The sequence below is a fragment of the Saccoglossus kowalevskii genome, chromosome 12 (assembly GCF_978046115.1).
Source record: "Saccoglossus kowalevskii chromosome 12, keSacKowa6.1, whole genome shotgun sequence".
In the NCBI taxonomy this organism is placed as follows: Eukaryota; Metazoa; Hemichordata; class Enteropneusta; family Harrimaniidae; genus Saccoglossus; species Saccoglossus kowalevskii.
Genome location: NC_140652.1, coordinates 30,238,920 through 30,260,345, shown reverse-complemented (window position 1 = coordinate 30,260,345; position 21,426 = coordinate 30,238,920). Strand labels below are relative to the sequence as shown.

Below are 21,426 nucleotides of genomic sequence, written 5' to 3'. Positions count from 1 at the left end.
TTCACACAGTATGCAAATCATGTATAATATGTATATATTCTTACATTCAAATAGCTGGTTGTTTGGAGTAGTTTTACCAGAATTAACACTTCATCACCAAGGGGGAAATCATTTGCTACACACAGTATCCACCAAGGGTAGTATTCAAATAATTAAGAACCAAAAGTACTGTAACACACAAAACAATGCTGTCTAATGCTGCGATGAACGTATAACTCCATGACTGCGCATAATAAACTAATAATCACTGCTAATTTTATCAAATTTCTTAAGTTGTATAATTAGGCTTCTCCCGAAAAGTCATTTTCAATGGCATTAGTTGCAGTTTCCATAATACTCTTGGCTTACTCAAAGGGCACTACACCCCGATTCGGTGCATTTTCGGATAGTCCTTCCCTTTGTGACTAATGTGCCTTTCACATTTCCAATTGCCTGGCATCCAGGGTTGAAGACAGTTCACTGATTGTATTTGCATTGCTATGGTAGCTGTTGAATTCTCACCACTTGTTGTTCTTATTCTTGGTATTCTTCTTCATTCTCTTCGCCAAGTGTATGTCTACTACTCAAGTAGTCAACTGTCATTATTATGGAAGATGATTGTTTGGTCATATTCAAAAAAAGGGAATGCTGTATTTACAATATTAGAAACAAATTTTCAATACACGTAAAGTACACATTATGTTTATTGTATGCACAATCATATTTTGGTCATTTATATCTTTGTTCTTTATATTCACAGTAAGCACATGTGCTTCTAATAAAGCAAAACATCATTAGGCTGCAAGCTTTGATTAGGGTACTTCCAAGTAGTTATGGTTTTACAATTATAAATATTTAATGAAATAATGACCCTACATGATTTTGACCATATATCTTTTTAAACGATTATAGCAGTACAGTACTTAAAATTTTACAGTTACCATTATCACTGAGGTCACAAGACCATAGTCATTTAATACATTATTCATAACACATTGTCAGATGCCTTTATTATAGCACGAATTGCATATTTGCAGCAGAGTTAGTACATTGCAGTTATGCATATTATAAAATACACATGAAATTAATAACAGGCAATTAATATGCCTGGATTTCAACCCTGAAGTAATCAGATCTGTCGATTATCCAAAAGCACCAATGTAACTAGTTTCATTAACATTTGATGAATGTTATTCGTGGACGCCTATAAATTGGTTAATTAGACAATTAGTACGCATAGAATTCAATCCTAAACTGAACATGTTTATATGGCTTATCCTAAGCATGTCTGTACTAAGCATCTTAGTTTCATTGAATCTGATGAGTGATTGAGATTTTAGCTAATTAATATGCAAATTAGATCATTAATACACATGGTTTTCAACCAAAAACTAATCTGGACTGGGCATTGTCCTAGTGCAAATATGTATCAAGTTTCATTGAAATCTGTTGAATGACTAGTATGAAAATTGAATTGAAATCTGCGCACAGTCCTCAAATACAAGGAATATAATGAATTAACCAGAGGTGAGTTTTAAAATTTACATAAACCTTACAAGTGAATAATGACATTTCAGGACACACAATTATAACTAATTTTTCTTTGATTTGAACAAAAACTGTCTTAGTCAGCCATTTTGAATTGACAGAAACCACTTGCTGAAACGAACTTATCCAGGGAATGTTTCATGAAATGAAAAAAAAAATTGAGATAGCTCCTCTGTTAGCAATGAACATTTCAATTAGAAAATTATTAGAAAATATCATCACAAAATATACAAATCTCTTAGAGGTCCACCTAAAGTACATGTTTCATATCAAACAAATAGAACTTGTGGTTTTCAACAAGAAGTCAAAAATATCTTCTTTTTTTTAACAACAAGCAACCTACTGGTCAATATAGAGCTCCGCCTTTGTCCCCAAAATTACAAGAATATTGGGTAAAATTAGAGAATTAATGATATTGTAATGAAAAGAAATCCGTCAGACGTATACGCTAAGTACCTATATATAACACTTGCCAATCAAAACGCATATCACACCCACAAGTGTGTGTAGACCAACTACACATCTATATAGGGCATAGTACACCAAATGTAATAATATTACAAATATAATTACAATGGTGATATCACAATATACAATGTAGTACACCAGCGATATCACATGGTGGTTATTGTATCAAATATTGTTCACGTGATAGCTAATTCAGAATGAATATCATTGCATAGTTTTGGTGTATTGATCTAAGAGGCTTTTTCATCATTTCACCACAATTGTAATACTTATTGACATGGTTATTGGTATTGTAGAACTTTTCACAACCAACGGTTGTGGCCACGTTGATGTTGTTTCCGTGTTTTTGTAAACAAGATCTCCAGCGAAGATACAAAATTATTACTGTGGAAAATACCACATATATAAAATGGAATGAATGGTTCTTTGTGTGGAATAACTTGTAGCTGTGCTGTTATAAGCTTGTGATAATGCTTTGTAGCTTCCAAAAAGTAGTCGAAAAAGTAAAAAGTTGATGCAGATCCCTACGGACAATCACTCATACGATAAGCTTCGCCCCACTAAGTCGACGGCAGAGCTAAAAAATAAATAAATAAATAATTGATAATGACACAGTTTTCATTGAAATCAGCGGGTATTATTCATGCCAAAAATAATAATATAATATGGACTAAAGTCATAGTTAGTAATTGAAAATGAATAATTGGCTGGTCTAGTGTCAACAGAAATTAGATTTATTATATGACTCTTTCAAAATCGAAATACAAGGTCAGAAATTAAACATATTGTTTTTGTATTCAAACTGAATGTAATGTGTCCAGTTTCATGTATAGGGATATAGTAGTATGGCTGAAAATCAAAATTGGAGGCATTCAACCATATTTGATCTGACTGTATAACTAATTGTCAAGAAGGAAGATCATTACCCTTAACATCTCCTGGTGTGCTATTTGCTCAGCTCTGTTAAATCAGCAATTCACATCACGATTTAATAGCTGAGAAATTCCACGGAGGCTGATGCGCTGCAGTGCTTTAAATCCTGTCTCAAATGGAAAATCAGTGATGAGTTCAACTACCACCTGTTGACCAATTCACTTGATGTATTTAGAGCCCAGTGGTGCATCAATGATACCATAGCAGTTCTCCATGGGCAGGAGCTGAAATTTCCAGACTACCGTGACAATAGTTAAGCTACCAATACCTACTATTGAGAAGGACACGACCAAGCCCACGCTGTCGCGATTATTTACACTACTATTGTTTATATCTTATTTATATCAAACGTTATTTGAAATGTATAATAATTTAAATCAATCATTATTATTAATTTTATTGTACTTAATTTAATCGTTGTTATTAATTTATCTATTTATCGTTCTTTCATTCAATTTTATCAATTCAATATTCATTTCAATTTTTCCTTTTCCCTCACCTATGTGTGAGTTTTTATACTGTATATAATGTAACTATATACATGAAAAAAATAACTAAATTCTGAGTCAGAGTGACCAACCTAGCGCAGTGGCTTCAAGTTTCTGTGGTTTAGCAGCAAGACCCTGCTGCCAAATACTGCATTGCAGGTGTGCTCTTAGTGTATTTTCATGAATGACACCATGTGTTGGTGGAAGTTTTTCAGTCCCCTGATTAGCCTTCAGTGCCAGAAAGTGAGGCCATCTTGCATCTTTTGCCTGTGTATGTGTGGACTTCTTTGTTTCATACAGCTGACACACAAGCTCTTCGCATTTTAAGTATCATTTCACTGGGTTCATCATCGATACCTAAGGCAGAGATCATACTGATGACATTGTCACTAGCTGTAAGGAAGGCATTCCACTGTGTATTTTTGCTTTTGCCATGAATGTGACCAGAGGTGTCACAACCACTGATTGTATGTAGACCTCTCAATGCTGCTACTTTGCATCTCCCAACAGCATTGTAGATAGGCTTTAGTCTTACAAGGTGACCTTTTTCTGATGCTACTGAACCCAAGCTTGGCTGTGTAGATATTGCTAGAACCATCACATCTGTATCTGAGGAATAGATGAGAACATTTAACGCAGAGCTATGAACCTCGGCAACATAACGTATAAGTAAGGCTCTGGACCTCTATAGTATCTGATTTTTGCTGATTTGAACGGACACCTTGTGTCACTGAAGTAACTAATGAGTTGGAGTGCTCTGTCAACTTTTCGGTAAGGTACAATGTTAACTGGTCCTTTGTCTCAGTACTACTAAAAAAGTGCCAAAATCCTTTATATGAATTGTGTCTTCTACTTTGTGACATGGCTGCTGTTGCGACTTTCCTTTTGTGCGAAGCTTTCTGGTTGCATCATTTAGAGAAGAATTAACACTGAGGTCATACTACTTCCTATCTATTGCTTTAACAAACTGTTTGACAAGGTCATTACAGTTCTTGATGACCGATTTAAAAACCACCAGATCCTGAACAACTGCCGTTTCATCAAACAGAATACATGTCTGGTCAGGAATCTCTGTACTTGTGCTATTAGATACTTAATTTGCTATTGGTTCCGCTACTAAACGCTCTACCTGGTGCATGAGTTGTGCTTTGTCTTGATGTAGATGTAGTCTACCATAACCTGTCATAAACTGCTGATTGCTGGTGGATACCTTGTATGTTCCAATTACTTCTTTCATGTCAAGTTCTCTGGAGGATCTCACAAATACTAAAAGACGTGCCATGAGTTAAATGGATGCCCGCAGACTTGTCTGTCCCATCGCTGTGTTGGTTTTCAATGGCTTACAACCAGCACTCCACCCAAGAATTTTTACCTTGCTCATATTTTCCCACATATTTTTATTTCCACAAATCTGTAAGCCCTTTCTCCACGAGATTCTGTTCCATCAGATTGAACAACTTAAGTTCATTTTGAATGGACTGGAATTTGATAGCACTTTTTTGAGGGCATGCATTATACTTCTCTTGTCGGTTTAATTTAGTGTCTGTCTTTTGGTGGTGTAAAGGTGGTGCAAAGTAAACTGTGTTACTCCTAACATGTATTCCGACTCAGTTGATAGTTGTGTAAATTCAGGAGCACTTAGGCAATACTTAAGTAGAGCTTCAGGGCTTGTGGTTATTCCAGATACTCCTCCATCACCTTTGTTACCTTTGTTGACATATTCCTGCGCTTGGTTCACACCAATAGCTGTAAATGATACAGAGTTGGTCTTCATAGTGAAGTTTCCCTGGGCAAAGATATCATGTCTTGTATGTTTTAAATAATAAATTCGGGCAATGTATTCAGGTACATGTTGGGCATAATCTAGCCTGTTTTATGCAAAGAACCAGATAAATAATTGTTCTAATGATGCCAAATGTAGATCTCACTGTTGGTGACGAGTTCCCTGAAAGAAACTAAGCATTGTGGTAACTTCGAGCCCATCTATAAACAGGGTACTTGTTATTTGCAGCATCGTAGTCATCCAATATTTTCCTAAAATTGGATGCTGAAATAGTAGATATCAGATCTTTATGAGCTTGTAGACACTCTTCTGGTTTCTGTACGCATTTAATAGGTTATGTAAACTATGCTGTAATGCTGCACAAGCACCTGGGTTTTTCTGAAAAATAGCCTCAAGCAAAAGGTCATTCATTACTTGTAAGGTCACCTGGTGGCATTCTATGGCTCGGTTGTAGTATTTACCATTCACAATCTGCATGACTGTGCTGTACATGTCTGCCTGAACCCATGCATCATCCAGTCCACTACTTTCAACTGTTTGACCAAGGCATCGCAATGCGCACAAGACTGTATGAAACTGACCTGGAGACTCAATCTATTTATTTGAATATTGAGTTGGATCCAGGTAGGCAAGTTTAATAACTCTTTTTTATAGATCCATATCAAGCCAAACACACAGTGGTTTATGGGAAACGTTACTTCTGACAAGTTCATTTAGTTTGTGTAGCTGTAAGAGTGGAGTAGTCAAAGTCGACTATTCATGGGCTTGTAAAGTGTTTTTTGATTATCTGATATTGAATCTTCGTTGATTACAGAGTTGTAAGCAGCCCACACATATATAAATTGCAATAATAATAATAATAATAATAATAATAATAATAATAATAATAATAATAATTTATTTACCTAGAAAATATTTCATACAATACACAAAATTGTACATGCAGTCTAGGTGAATTGGAATCTGAAATAGCTTAAAAGCTAGTCGAGTCAGATCTCTGACATAACTTGAATGTAATGACTTAAGTTGCAGCTGATAGTAGGTTACACCTCAATATATTTCAAATACACAAATATGATAATATAATATATATATATATATATATATATATATATATGTGTATATACATACATTTATAATAAATATTAGTTCTATTCTAAATACTCTGACATTAAATTTTCCCATATAGTAGTTTTTGTTTCAAAGTTTGGCTCCTAAATAAAATATTGCAACTGTCCCCACTACTGTGTTCATTCTAGGTGCAAGAAAATCATTTCGACATCTTTGTCGTGTTCTATATTCATGATGTAAATACTGAAAATTGTTAGTTGACATTGATTGTGGGAGATTCTCATGAATTATATCATACATACAACTTAAAAGTAATGACTTATTAAGTTTTAAAATATCAAGAATTTGGAGAGTATTAAAAATTGGTGGAGCATGCGCAGTAAAGTCGGAAAACGTTATAACTCTGGCTATCATTTTTTGTATGATATGTATAACTTAAAGATGTGACGAGTATGTACTACCTTAAACTTCTAAACCATAGGCGATATGAGGCTGAATCAACGTTTTGTATAACAAAAGTAGAATATGCCGTGGGACATAATGTCTTAATTTTAAAAGGATGCCCGTCTTTTTCCTAATAGCTTTATTGGTCTTTGAAATGTGATTATCCCAGGTCAGATATTTATCAATTTCCATCCCTACGAAAGTTGCTGATTCAGTCTCATGTACTACGTTGCTTTTTATGGACAGGGCACCTCTTACTGTCACACACATACGCCTACTGCTGATGATCATATATTTTGTTTTTGAACAATTGATGGTCAACTTATTTGCATCACTGCAGTGTACAACACTGTTTAAATGTTTGTTAATAATACACAAATCAATATCTGCCCCTGGTGAAAAAGAATGAAACAAATTGGTAGAGTTTGGGAAATCGTTAATGTATAAAAGAAATAAGGTAGGGCCAAGTACTGAACCTTCTGGTACACCACATGATATGGGAAGTTGCCCAGATGAAACACCATTTGAAAAAATGAATTGTGATCTATCTTCTAGATAACTTTTAAACCACTTATTTGGAAGCCCGCGTACACCATAATGACCCATTTTTGTCAGCAAAATTGTATGATTAATAGTATCAAAAGCTTTTGTAAAATCGATAAATATTCCAATAGTTGGCTTGTCCTCGTCAATTTAAAGGAGTAGTTTGTTTATTAAATTGATTAGGGAAAGCTTAGTGCTGAATTCATTACGAAACCCGTATTGATGCTTGTAAAGAATTTTCTCTTTCTCCAAATAATGCAGTAGTTGTTTTTTATTAAACTATTTTTTCAGAACCTTGCTAATAAGGGGTAACACTGAAATTGGCCTGTAATTTCCAGGGATATTGTTTGGGCTTTGTTTGTAGATGGGCGTTACCTTTGCCATTTTTAATGTATTTGGAAAATGTCCCTGTAAAAATGATAAATTAAAAATAAAACAAAGTGGTTTATAAATGATATCAGCTCCATCTACAAGAAGTCGTGCCGGTAAACAGTCATAGTCTGACATTTTTGTTTCTGTTCAAGATGGCTTAATGTCAAAGCTACCTCCTGTTCTGTGGTTGGTGCAAGGAAGAAAGAAGAATTCACATTGGGGTCATTAAGATAGTGATCAAAATTATTTGGGGGATTGGTAATATTTGAGGCAAGGTTGGGTTCAATATTAACAAAGTAGTTATTGAAGGCTTCTGCAATGTCAGTGGGATTGGATAGTATTTTATCGGTGTTATCAACATTAATTTTTAGTTCTTTGGGTAAAGTTTGTTATATGTTTTCAGAGGAACCAAGTAAGTCATTGATAATTTCCTAAGTTTTACCAGAATTATTACGATACTTTGTAAATAAATCTGAATAATAATTGTTCACTGCTTTTCTCAATACCCAGTGTATGTAAGCATGTTGTCATATATTTTATAGGTATTTAAAACTTTGATGTACAGTTTATGTTATTTCTTAATTGACTTTTTAATTGCTGATGTAATCCAAGGCTGTTCCTTCTTCAAATTGTTACACTTTACATTTTTACTCACAATGGGTGCATGTTTATTACATATCTCATTAAAACTGGTGTAGAATGTGTTGTATGCCAGGTTAACATCCTGTTGTCTGTAGACCCTGTCCCAAGATTGAATAGACAAATCGTTTTTAAAATTGTTTGACTGTTTGATAGTTTTTAAATTTTCTGTAATAATTTTTGTACTGTGTGACTTATTAACAGAAAGTACATTTTCAAAAATAGCATATATTGGGAAGTGGTCAGTTACATCAGTTGTAATGGTACCAACATGTGTGCAACATGTATTAATATTGGAATACATGTGGTCAATAATAGTACCACTGATGTTATGTTTTGAGACATCATTGTTTTCTTGGGTAGCTTCCTGGGTGGCTCCCTGCTCCATGATCTGGAGGCCAGTATCTCCCTAGAAAATTGACTGCGGTACTGCTGTAGTTGCGTTATTGGCGTCTGGGTGTTCCATGGTCTGTGTTTCTGCACTGATACCAGACTGTGTTGGTGAAGAGGGCATATCAACTCATGTATACTAAATACGCCTTTGGTAGCTTTGCTGGTGGATTCCTGCTCATTAGTATGTGTGTCTGAACTGATACATGACTGTGTTACAACTGTAGTTTCTTTTGTAGTGCATGGTTGTTCCATGATTACAGTGTCTGTACTGATACATTTTAGTCTACAAGCAGTGATACACTGTTGTGAATCCAGTAGCTTATCGAGATGTTGGAAAACTTGAAATTCAGGAGATGTTGTACTTAGCTGTAGTGGTCCAACTATGGGTTCAACAGTTTCTCCTTGTTGAGCTCCGTACTGAAATGCAGTTACTTTACATCGATGTTGTCGATAGCCGCATAAATAGTTTGGCCTTACCCAAACAAAAAGGTACATAAACACCTTTGTTGTTATTCATGTTTGCCTGTACTTCGCCTGTAATCTGTGATATATGTTCTAATGCAGATTTGTATGAGGTTCCAACCAATGCAGGTACATTTCTGTCATTAGAGGGGTGTAAGTTGTGTTGCGAAATCAAGCCATGAGCGACTTAGGTTTATATGCAATCTGTATCTTTGATTGCAAGCTTGTTTTATCTGTTGTGCTAGGGTGTTACAACTGCAGTGAATCATATTAGCACAGAATACTGTCTGGTATACAGTATGTTCCTGTATTATCCATCTCAGTAATATGTCAAGCTCAGACAGCCCATTTGTTGCTGCTAGTGAACCACTAAATGTTCATGTATTGGCTTGTTCGATGGCCCTGCGGACAATTTGTGCACATTGAAATATTACTTGCCCCTCTTCAATGCCATTCTTGTGTGCTGCAGCATCTACTGCTGCAGCTTGTGCTGCTCTTGAGTGAATCGTTGTCGGCCTTGACTTAACTTTTGGACGTGTGAATTCTACATTCTCAATGTTTCTTTTAATTTTTTTTTCTTTGAGCATGTTCCTTGTTATTGTTATGCTAGCTACACTGTGTTCCTTTCACTATAGTCTGCCATCGCTTCAGTGATTGGGATTTATGCCCCAGTGAAAATGCTGTCAATCAACTGAGTATAAAACTGCATCTCGGCAGCTAAGAATGCCACTGTCTCTCCTGTATCTTGTTCCTGAGCTTTGAAACACAGTATTTATTCCACTGTCGTACCATGCAAATCTTGTGATACATTATGTCTCTTGACAAAGCATCGTTTTTTGACAGGACATCATAGTTTACCTACCATTGAGCAGTATCTGAGTGTGTGATGATTTTCGATATTTCTGCCCCAACATTGGTAGAACGGCATTGATGAAGAGGGTGTCCAACAATTTGACTTTAGCAGAAAAATCACATTTTTCTATCAAACATAGATATCTGTAACCTTGTATATCTCACTGTTGTTCATGTTTCTGCAGTGTCTAATTGCACGCCTGCTGCTGTTGGTCGCCCTCTCTTTCTTTTAAGATGCGAAGTATCGTTAGCAGCAACACTTTTATCATAGCTCTGTCTTACTCTTTCAAGTTGAATGCTGTTAATAATAGATGAATAGCAAGTGGCATGCCATACAGCAGCTTTTTTCTTCAATGTTTCTAGAGTTACTTTACAGAGATGCTTCAAAATTGGGATACACTCCACATCACCGTATTCAGCTCGTTGACATACTCTGTCTAAGAATATAGTGTAGCTGCTTTCTTTTATATTGCTTCTTAAGGGCTCCTATGTTGAGGTTTGATATTAAAGACACAGCTCAGCCATGTCTTTAGGACTTTATTAATTGAAATAATAAATAAGTATTATTTATAACCACTACAATATATATCCAACTTGTTATAGTGATAATTAACACAATATTCAAGAAAGCTTCACAGACAATGAACACAAATTTTATTTCTATGATAGCCATTTTGAATTTGGCAGCCATTTTGAATTTTCAGTGTCATCTTTAGTTATATTTCATCAATGTAAATTGATATAGTATTGAAGTAGAATTGAAAAACATAAATTATTCCAAAGAAAGATGGAAAAGGAATGTAAAATAATGATCAATATGTATTTTTTTATGCCAAATTCAAGATGGCTGCCACAAATCCAAGATAGTGTCTGGAAAAAGGTAAACCATATTTTTTTATAATGTTATGATGTACTAAAAAAAATGATTGCAAGATTCTACCCAAATTGTTCACGGGATTTGTTATTGTGACACGAGGGTATGTACAAGTGTGTCTAATAAACGTTGTGACGACTTCCATTTAAATTCACACCTACCAATGTGAGTATGAGTATTACAAAAGTGTGCCAAATTTTCAAGACAATCAGGATTCCCCCCTGACCATTTGTCTCCAAAATTTGACATGTCATGCTGGCTACACAGGGAACTTGCATACCAAGATTGAAGATCTACAAATTAGAGTGGAGTTTGACGAGGATACATTATATGGCATTGACCATTTCTTTGAATTGAATTTATTTCATCAATGTCGTTCTTCTGAAATGCAGAATTGACGTATCACATGCATTTGCCATCGTTGTGTCGTTGAACTACGACACCGCGGAGATGGCCACGATGCACATATGTTTAGAATACTGTCAAAATCGCTACGGTCAACAAACTCTCATAAATGTTGCTAAAGAGAATACATTTTAGACGATGCATCACTGTGTGCGAACACCTGATGACCGACCACACCACTTGTAATGCAAAAGTAAAATTGTTATATATATGCCGACTAATTTACATTTCCTAATGTGAACCAGGTCGGCGTGACTGTAATTTTTTAAAAAGATTATATTTAGTAGTCACGTTAAAAAAATAATTTTATAGAAAACAAAAATGTTCATGATTTAGCTATGGGCCGGCGAGTGGGTACACATATACGGCACGAATTTGGCATATTTCTTAAAAAGCTGTAAAAGAGCCATGAATAAGCCAGTAAATTAATTAATTCGTACCGAGTCACATGTAACATTATTGGTCCGTCATCGTCAACTTCAAAGATCGTTTGGTTCGAGTCTCATTCCTGTTACATTTACCCTCATATACTGCGCTATTTCCAGGATACACTCTTTATTACCAAGTAAAAGTAAACAATACTAAACACAGTGCATTAAAACACGACTAAGGGTATTTCTTGCTCGTACCCTCTGTGGCAACTTTTTAAAATTGCGAACACAATTTTCATTGTTTTCGTTGAATCCGCTATGTGGTAATGAAAAAAGCATTAAGAACTGTGTAAATGTTTTTCGAGATTAGATGACGCATCCTGTTTTAGCGGCCCAACGTCACGTGACATTGATTGACAGCAGTTAATTATTCAAGCCTAGTGGCGCGTCCCTTTTCCCGGTTTGTGTTTTTGACATTTATCCGACAAAATCCAAACTTGTATACTATATATTGTCATAAATACTATTTGTTGTGATATCCGAAAAAGCACATCAAAGTGGAGTCCTTAGCCATTTTTAGATAGGACTAGGAATTTCTAAATTTTGCAAAAAAAAACACCAGGCAGCTATCGATTTCTGGCGAACCAGATTTTAACAATATTGCATCAGTAGGGTAGGCATCGTAAATAAGCCTCCACAGCAGATCTCCGTTATTTTTGTGAGAGGTGAAATGTAGCACCTGAAGTCGTTTACCCTTTTCATGGAGTGACAGCAAATAGCACAAGTTTTCCTGCCAGAATGAATTTCTAGGACAGGACTAAAAATCCATCAATTCTGCTTTACTCTAAATTAAAAGTAGCTTGTAGCGTTGTATATGTGTATATACAACTGGAATTAACGTTATTCACTAACATTATCATACACTTTTTTTCAATTGCAATTACAAAATTTATCTGAATTTTGCGTGTTTTGATTCTGACCTCTTGGAAACTTCCCGGCTCAAAGACTTGCAGCTATAGAAACCTTCCCATTCATATTCTTTATAAAAGTGACTATAATTGTATTTCGAGTGGATGATTTCATCTCTGATGTGGAAGAACATGTAGCTGAGCACCCATTATTTGCTTCTAATCATTTTGCTCTTGTGACTTTCTTGAAATTGTAATTGTATTTTTTGTTTCCACACTAATAATACTATTTGTATCAAAGGTAAGTGGCTCAGATATATGATCATTTTCTGAAATATGATAAAAAATATTAATAAAATATAATTAGTTATTTGAAATGTAATCAACTTGGTTCATTTTCATATTCAGAAGGATCCCTCTTACATTCCAATTTTGAAATATGTAAATTTGAACCCACGTTCTACTCCAGGACTCCATTGGATTAACTTTTGTTTCGAAGACTCTATTGGATGAACTTTTAATATAGTTGCAATATTTTGGGGTAAAACGCTTTATATGGTTGCAATTTAATTAAACTCAATTAAATTGCAATTCTAAATAATTTTAAGTCAAAGTTAAAGAATAGTATATATGCTATAATTGTGGCTCTGCGTGAATATGTATATTGAAATAATCTAGTACAGCTTAGCATTTCATTGTTGTGAATTATATCTAGTTATTGATTATAATACGACCATTCAGTCTAGATTGGTTGGGTATAACGAACTGATGCATTGAAACACACATTGTTAGCCCAATAATACTACACGTTTGCTAAGCAATTGTGGACTGTGCCCATGTTGGTGTTTCTGACAGGTCACTGCGTTGACGTTCAATAATAGAACAGACCAATCAAGAAAAAGAACTACTAATCTACAACCTACTAATTTTGCATCAAGGTCTTTATCCCCATGTATTATATGACTGCATGTTTATCTGCGTGTCATTTCTAATTTTTGATAAGCGTATTCATCTTCCTGTCCCTTCAAAGTATTGAAAATATTGTATTTATTGATATTTATTTTGTAGTAACATTTTTATGCACATGTAAACCATAGTATATTTTTTTACTGATTTGACAACACTTGACTTGACAGTTTCTAGTACTTGTGTTCTGTGTTATCCAGCATAAATATCGGATTGTTCCGTCGGAAGCATAATATAGTAATGTGAATTTCGATCATCAATACTGTATGATGACGCTATCTTCCAGGCCCACCTGTCATTCAGAGTCCCATATTTAGGGGGGCAAGAGGGTAACTGGAAATTCAATTTACAGCTAAAAAATAGGTTTTTACACTTTACAGATAACGCTAATTAAAGATTACGGATGAATAAAATAGCTGATTACATTTTACACCTTGTCTATGTCTACGAAATTACTGTTTTTATTTATTTAACTTACTAGTACATTATTATAATAATGAAAAAAAAAAACAATTGATTACAGAACACAGAACCAAACCAATATGTCAGCCGTCGCCGGCCACACCAGCGAAATGAGTTTACACATACAAATTGAGAATCACAATTGCATAGAAATGAACACTAATTACAGCTATCCCGGTCAGCAATCGAATCACCAATCTCCATGAATGATGTAACTGGTATTTCCACCCATTTACTTAGTGGTCTGTAAGTGAATGTTGTCAAGTTCGAGAGTGCGTTTTGACGTACAGCCACGTGAACATTATTTCAACAATTTTGGGTTTGAACGTGTTCTATATTCATCCAAAATAACAACGAACCTGACACAAAAGTAACCGTCCGATCTAAACGACCTGCGTCTGTCTCCTTTGCGTTTCCAAGCGAGAGAAGGTCAAGGCCACTCTGCCATGATTGTTTGGTTATCATCAATTCAACCAAGCTGTTAGATAAGGTGACAGGGAACACAAATTTAGGACGTGAATCACTCCGGCACCGTAAACGGTAATAATAACCAAGGGGTGAGACAATTTTTACCTCGGCGATAGCTACGGTAATTGCGACCCAATCAATCCCTGGAGAACAAGAGACCAGTAAGGCCCTAAACACACTTTTATGACGTGGATTCAGTTTTATTACAGACTCCTGGGGAAATAAACGTGCGTGATTCTCTCTATAGTCAAGGATATTAAATAAACATGGTGATAATAATGCAACATTGTATTCCCCGTCTTTGCTAGTTTTCGGACCCAGGAGGTTTTATAAACTTATGGTAGTGAAATATGTTGTATTGTTTACCGGCCTATTGAATTCTTTCGTTGAAAACATGATTAGGCAGAAAATTAAAAAAACTATCGGACATACATAAATGTTTCGTAAATGTAAAGTTACACCAAAAATAAACGCAGTTCCAAAATTGCATAGTGACACCATTTGTATTACTTGATTATGAATTCCCGGGAAACAAATATAAGTGTTGTGATTCACCCTGGTGAGGGAATAGATGACAAAATTCAAAAACGTTTTCAAACGTGAATTTCACGACGAACGTTTTAGAAATAGTGACACCATTATATTACTTGATTATAGTGTAATGAACACTAGCGATGTATTCAGGAATCAGGGAACTCCGTCTCGCTTGGCCGATGTCACACGTAGAGGGCCTCAAATGAATACACATAAGTTCATTACAGATAGTCCAGCTTTATTCTCCCAATCAATCAGCCGAGGAAACCCCTCACTGTGCCGTTCTCTCTTTCTCTTTCTCCGTTACAAAAGTTTACAAACTCTTCATTAAAAAGTAAAATTTCTAAGGCGTGGTAGAGTAACCATACGACTAACCAATCGCTGTAGTCGTTGGCACGATCGCGTGATTACCAGGATTGTGTCTCACGGTTAAAACCTTGCGAAGTCGCCACTACTAAATAGAATAAGTAAACAATATATATTTATAAACTTCCTGTAATATACGTTATGTTCTCCACCCTAAACATGCAAATTGTTGATCCTAATCAATAGTCTAACGGCGTGTGAACCGAGTGTGCGAACGTGAAGTCACTATCATGACACAATCCCTCTCTGACAAATTTGAACTCTTCCTTAGTTCAAGTGGGTGAAGCTAAAATTATAAATAATATAATTCTTTAAATGATCTAATCTACAAAGAATAGAAATAGGTAAATATACAATGTTTTATATACTGAGAGTAATGTTAATACAGTGCTTACATAAAGGTTTAATAAATCACTTATCTACTAAGTTATCGCTACCTTCAACTTTATAATATAAGTAAGCAAAATTACAGTAAAGCAGAGTAAACGTATACTAAGAGTAATTTACATAACACGACTTTGCTTGTTGACAGGGTGCTTTAGGCTACACATGGAAGTCAGAGGTTGCTAGTACTTGGCCTACCCCGCATGTCTTCACGAAACGGAGGTAGACCTGAGCTTGTCCCACCAACAAGTGGTACTCCGCCTCATTATTCTCCAAGGCAGATATTAATCCGGGACTTAGTCTAGGCAATTTAAGCCATGGTGGAAACTTTCAAACTTTAATTGAACCATCTCCTTCGTATACGACTTCAGGCCAGGCAAATTTTGATATCGTGTCCGAATCATGTTTTTTGCGTGGTTATTATGAATTTCTGATATTGCGTTGTCGATTCGTTTGTTAGGTAATATGTTATTTGAGTTTAAGTCTTTTTGAAATATTATGATATTGACGTCTTCGGCGTGATCAATGTTTTTTTTTTTATTTCATAATCATTACATCTTCTGTTGTCGCTGTTCCAAATAATGTTTTTGATATTTTTCCATTAGAAGGAACATAGGGACCAAGTGTTCCGAATGTGATGTGCGTTGTGTGGGATCGCTCCACACATCGGCACGAATGATAGGGTGCGGCTATTACATTAGTATAATATCAGATTTGTTTTGAGTTATCAGAATGAATGATAGTGTGGGAAGAATTTCGTGTTTATCCAATAATAGTGGGTGACGTAATTTGTATATAATTTCCAGAATGAATAGTTATTAAAATCAATAATAAAAGTTTAGGCTATTTGCTTTTTTCCTATAATAATTTTTGTTTTCACTGCGCCCTCCCATTTTTATGTTTTCTATTTAGCTAAATCTTAAACTGTTTATCAACTTATCTCTAGCTTTGCGATTCGAATATGGTGACCCAGTTATCTCGACTGTTTCTTTCTCTAGACCTCTGTATTGCTCTGTTGTCCAAATTACTAACCAGTTCCCACGTATTCTATGATGTTGGATACCCCAACCATTTGATCAAGTAGAATAGACGTCTGTTTTTATATTTTCCTCGTATTATCTTTTCGATTCCAAAGAATTCTTGTTTCTTTTTCTGACGTCTTTTTTTTTATTTTCCCCTTTATTTGTTAAGAAGTTCGCGTCTTTGTTTTAAGAATTTTGCTCCGCGACTATGTTATCGTGTTGAGCATTTGCGGTGTCTATTAATATTTTTGCCTTTGCAGGGTAAATATATTTTAGTTGTTTTGAGGCCGTGCTTTTGTCTTTGTTAGCGGGATGTGCGTCATTTTCTTCTTTATTGAATTTTGTTCCAATAGAGGCTTTTTAGTCTATTTACGTGTACCACGTTTCTAATTATCGAACCATCGCCGATTCGTCGTAGTTTAAAGTTCACTGGCGAATTTTTCGCATATAACTTGTCCGGACCATAAATGTTGTAGTTTATTAAATAATCCTTTCTAAACTTTAGGTGTATGTGGGTAAACTACTAGTATATCGCCTATTTCAAAATTACTTTCTGTTGGCTTTTGGTCGTAATTATGCTACATTTTGTCTTGACTTAGTATTATGTTTTGTCCGGCAATTTCGTGTATGACTTTTAATCCACCTTTCAATTTTTCAACGAATTCTAGGGCTGTTTGATTTTCTACTGGTTTTTCTTCTAATAATATTGTCTCTATTGGTAATACTGTTTCTCTCCTATTCATCATAGCGAACGGTGTTATTTTTGTCTCGTGTTTTGATATTCAGTAATCCATTAAAATTGCTGGTATGAATTTGTCCCAGTCGGTGTGATGGGTATCACACAACATCGATATTCCTTGTATTAAAGTCCCATTATACTTTTCTAAAATGATTTGATTCATCGAATAAAAAGAGAAGGATACTGTCTTATCAATGTTTAACAATTTACATGTCCCTTTAACGACTTTTGAAAGAAAGTATTTGTCTTAGAGAACCATGCCTGCAAATGATTCCATCGAAAGAAATACGTGCAGTTGTCTCTGTAGTTTGACCTGGTGTTGCAAAGACCTCAGGATATTTTGTGAAATTGTCTACGATTACCAATATATGTTTGTTTCCTTGGGAACTTTTGTGAATCGGGCCAATATAATCTATCGTTAGTGAATTAAATGGAATGTTGTTGGTTTTGATCGGTATTAATGGCGCCGGGTGTCGATTGTTAGGCGATTTTTGGGATGTGCAAAACGTGCATGATGCGACATATTTATGTATATTCCTACTCATTCCTGGCCAATAATATCGTTCATGTATCGCTGTGTATGTTTTTGCGAAACCAAACTGTGTCCCAACATGGAATCGTGCATTTGATTCAATACAAATTGTCTTAAAGAGTAAGGTATTACTAATTGTTTTGTACACCGTCATTTGTTATTCTTTTCTTTTATAAACCAACATTGAAACAACTTATTTGTATCCATAATATATTCATCACGGGTGTGTCAGATTACTCTAGCCTTACGAGAATTATTTTGGAGTTCCTGTGTTTCTAAATATATTATTATCTCATTTAATTGCTGATCTTGCCTTTGCAAGGTTGACAAGTTCTCCAATAATGTTTTATCTGTATTTTCTGTACCAGGTGTTTTTTTATTAACCATATTCGTCGTTGTGGGTGGGTCTATGCTTTCTTGCTAACTCACCATGCCTGCCAATCCGATACAATTGTTCTGTGTTAGTTGTCCTTTTTGTTCGGTGTTAGGAGTCGTTAACCCTATTATTTCTATGAGGTCATCGTCCTCTATGATTTTGTTTTCTTCACTGTTTTCTAGGTTTGAGTATTTTCGTCTCAATAGTCCGTCGGGATTTTGGTGTTTCGTGCCTGGTCTGTGTACAATAGTAGAGTCGTGTTGTTGTAGTGCCAGGGTTTTTTCAAGCCAAATAAGTTTGTCAGTGCATTGTGACCCGTAATTATCTCAAATTTAGCGTGCCTAAAATAAGCGTCGAAATACTTTACACCAACGATCACTGCTAAGGCTTCTAGTTGTGTTATTCCGTATTTAGTTTCTGTTGATGTTAAACCTCGTCCCCCTTAAGCTATGTTACGTTTATGTCCGTCTTGGTAATATTACCCCTGGCCCGTTTGCGAAGCGTCACAGTACAACTTGAAAGGCTTTTCGAAATCTGGATAACATAATACGGGTGGCTTCACTAATGCATCCTTTAATGTTTGGAACGCCTTATCACACTCTGTGGAACATACAAACTTTACGTCCTTTTGTGTTTAATTGTATAATGGTCTAGCAATTTCCGAGTAAATTTACAGAACGCTCGTAGAGTCTTAACCTTTGTCGGTACTGGAAATTCCCTAATTCTCTTCGTTGTTTCATGATTTGCTTTAATGCCATCCTTAGATATTATGTATCCTAAGAATTTTATTTCTTTGCATCCAAATCTGCACTTGCTTAATTTCAATTTCAAATTGGCTTTTCGAAATCTCTGAAATATATCATTTAAATCTTGCAGATATTGTTTGAAAGTTGACGAGTATACAATTACGTCGTCGATATAACTAGACAATTTTGCCATGTGAAATCTCGTAGAACTGTGTTCATCATATTCACTACCATTGGACATCGTTTAAACATATATGTATTACCATAAGTCGTAAATGTTGTAAATTCCCGAGAATCTGTGTGTAGGTATACTTGGAAATAGCGGCTTTTTAAGTCCAGTGTAGACAAATATTTCGGTTGAGCTAAACCCAGTGAATCTAGACAACCAGTTATTAGTGGTAAAGGATAGACGTTGTCTTTAGTTACAGCATTTAATTTACGGTAGTCAACGCAAAAACGATACGTGTGGTCCGGTATTTGCTATCTTTTAGCTCGATTTTGATGGTTCGTATTATTACAATGTCCCATTTCTCCTGTTTCTGCAAATATATTACTATTATCATTCAACAATTGACTCAAATTCTTCTTGTCTATTTAAATCTGTGTCTGAAATGTTATGCTCTATGTCGAGTTTCTTTCTTGTAATATTCTGACCGTTTTCGTGGTTTTTATTTTTGTCAAGTGTATGTATTTGTGTGTGCTCGTCAATACATTGGAATCGTCCGAGGTTTGCACCTCGTTTGACATATACTTCCCTATCGTAAAGGTTTAATATTTTATTGCTACTTTATTATCTTTTACATTACAAATTCCTGTGGCCAGAATAATCCCCAATCTTGATATTTTATGATCTCTTACAGTTTCACCTAGCATACCGTCATGGTAAGACAATTGTAATTTTGCTAATATTATAGTTTCTGATGTCGCTGTAATCACAGTTTTGTTAGCTGCGCGTAATTCTGATTTCCGTTTTTTAATAATAATTTGTTTCGCGCGCAATAGATTTTAGGTCATGTTTTCTTAAAAAGTCCGAGCCAATAATTATATATATCTTCATATCATCTATTATATGAAAGGGGATTATTACTCGGCTTTTCGCAATTTATGTTGGGATGTCAACAAGACCTTTTAAATGAACCAATGCACCATTAATCGTCTCAGCCTTGTGGGAGGTAAATGTTATATCGTTTCAAAGGCGTATTTTCATTCATATTTTTTTTCAGAAATCACTGATAAGTGGCCCCTGTACTCAACAAGGCTGTAGTGTTGTGACAGGTATTTTTGATGGTTAACAACCTTTCACTTAGGTAACCGGGATTCGGTCGTTTCCACGCTAGGCTGACAAAAGACACCACAAGCTTCGTTCATGTTCCCAAAACGATTCTCTGTCAAGTCCCTCGTTTTCACTCGAGACAGCATTAAATCACTCTTTATTTCTTGTCACTCCTTAACCAATTACAATCAGTATAAGAGACTCCAAGGCCTTGCCTTCAAACAAACAACCAATCACATGAAAGTTTTACACATCATAATCAATTAATTACTCGTCAAGCTGTCTAGAGAAAACATTTCTATACATTGTCAACACTAACTAATATTGATGGGGTAATAATCTCGCACTAACATTCCACCAAGATACTACCTTTTTTAAACTCGCAAACAACATTGGTTTAGAATTACAGCTACTGTCTTGTATCTTAAAAACTGCAGAGTCATAAGATGTTTTTGGTTGATTTCGACCAGCTCGCCATCTGGTCTTGTCATTAACCTTTATCAGTATATGTCATGACAACCACTGTCAAACTGACTGAAATATAAATCATGATACAACCCCCTGTTTTACATTCTGCATGTTCTCCGAACATACCGTTCCAATACCAAGGATGTCATCACCTTTATATTTCACACGTCAAATACATCAACAATTGTTAAGCAAGTAAAATACACTCTAATATAACAAAATACATAGTTTCAAATGAGTAAATACAATGATTACATATGGTAATTATAATTTCAAATAAAAAGCTATAAATTTAAACACTACTGTTATGATTCTAAAATACAATAGTTATATATATTTAAATAAAAAGATTATGAGGTTAAATACATTGGTTATATTTTCGAATATCCTACTCTATCAAGGAGAGGTGCCAGCACTTCACTTGCTATCCCAATTATTCAGTATTGGGTTCCCTATCTACTGCATACTAATAATATCCCTGGGAATCTCGGTATATACTTCAGATAGACCTACCAATAATCTATAATGATTCCCTACCCCTTCCACAGCCATGCACT

General features: G+C 35.2%; 1 long non-coding RNA gene across 1 annotated transcript in view; it reads left to right on the top strand.

Moving 5' to 3' along the window:
• The window catches only part of LOC146735718 (uncharacterized), a 34,885-nt gene that overhangs the window by 922 nt on the left and 12,537 nt on the right, over positions 1 to 21,426 (top strand). The window lies entirely within an intron of this gene.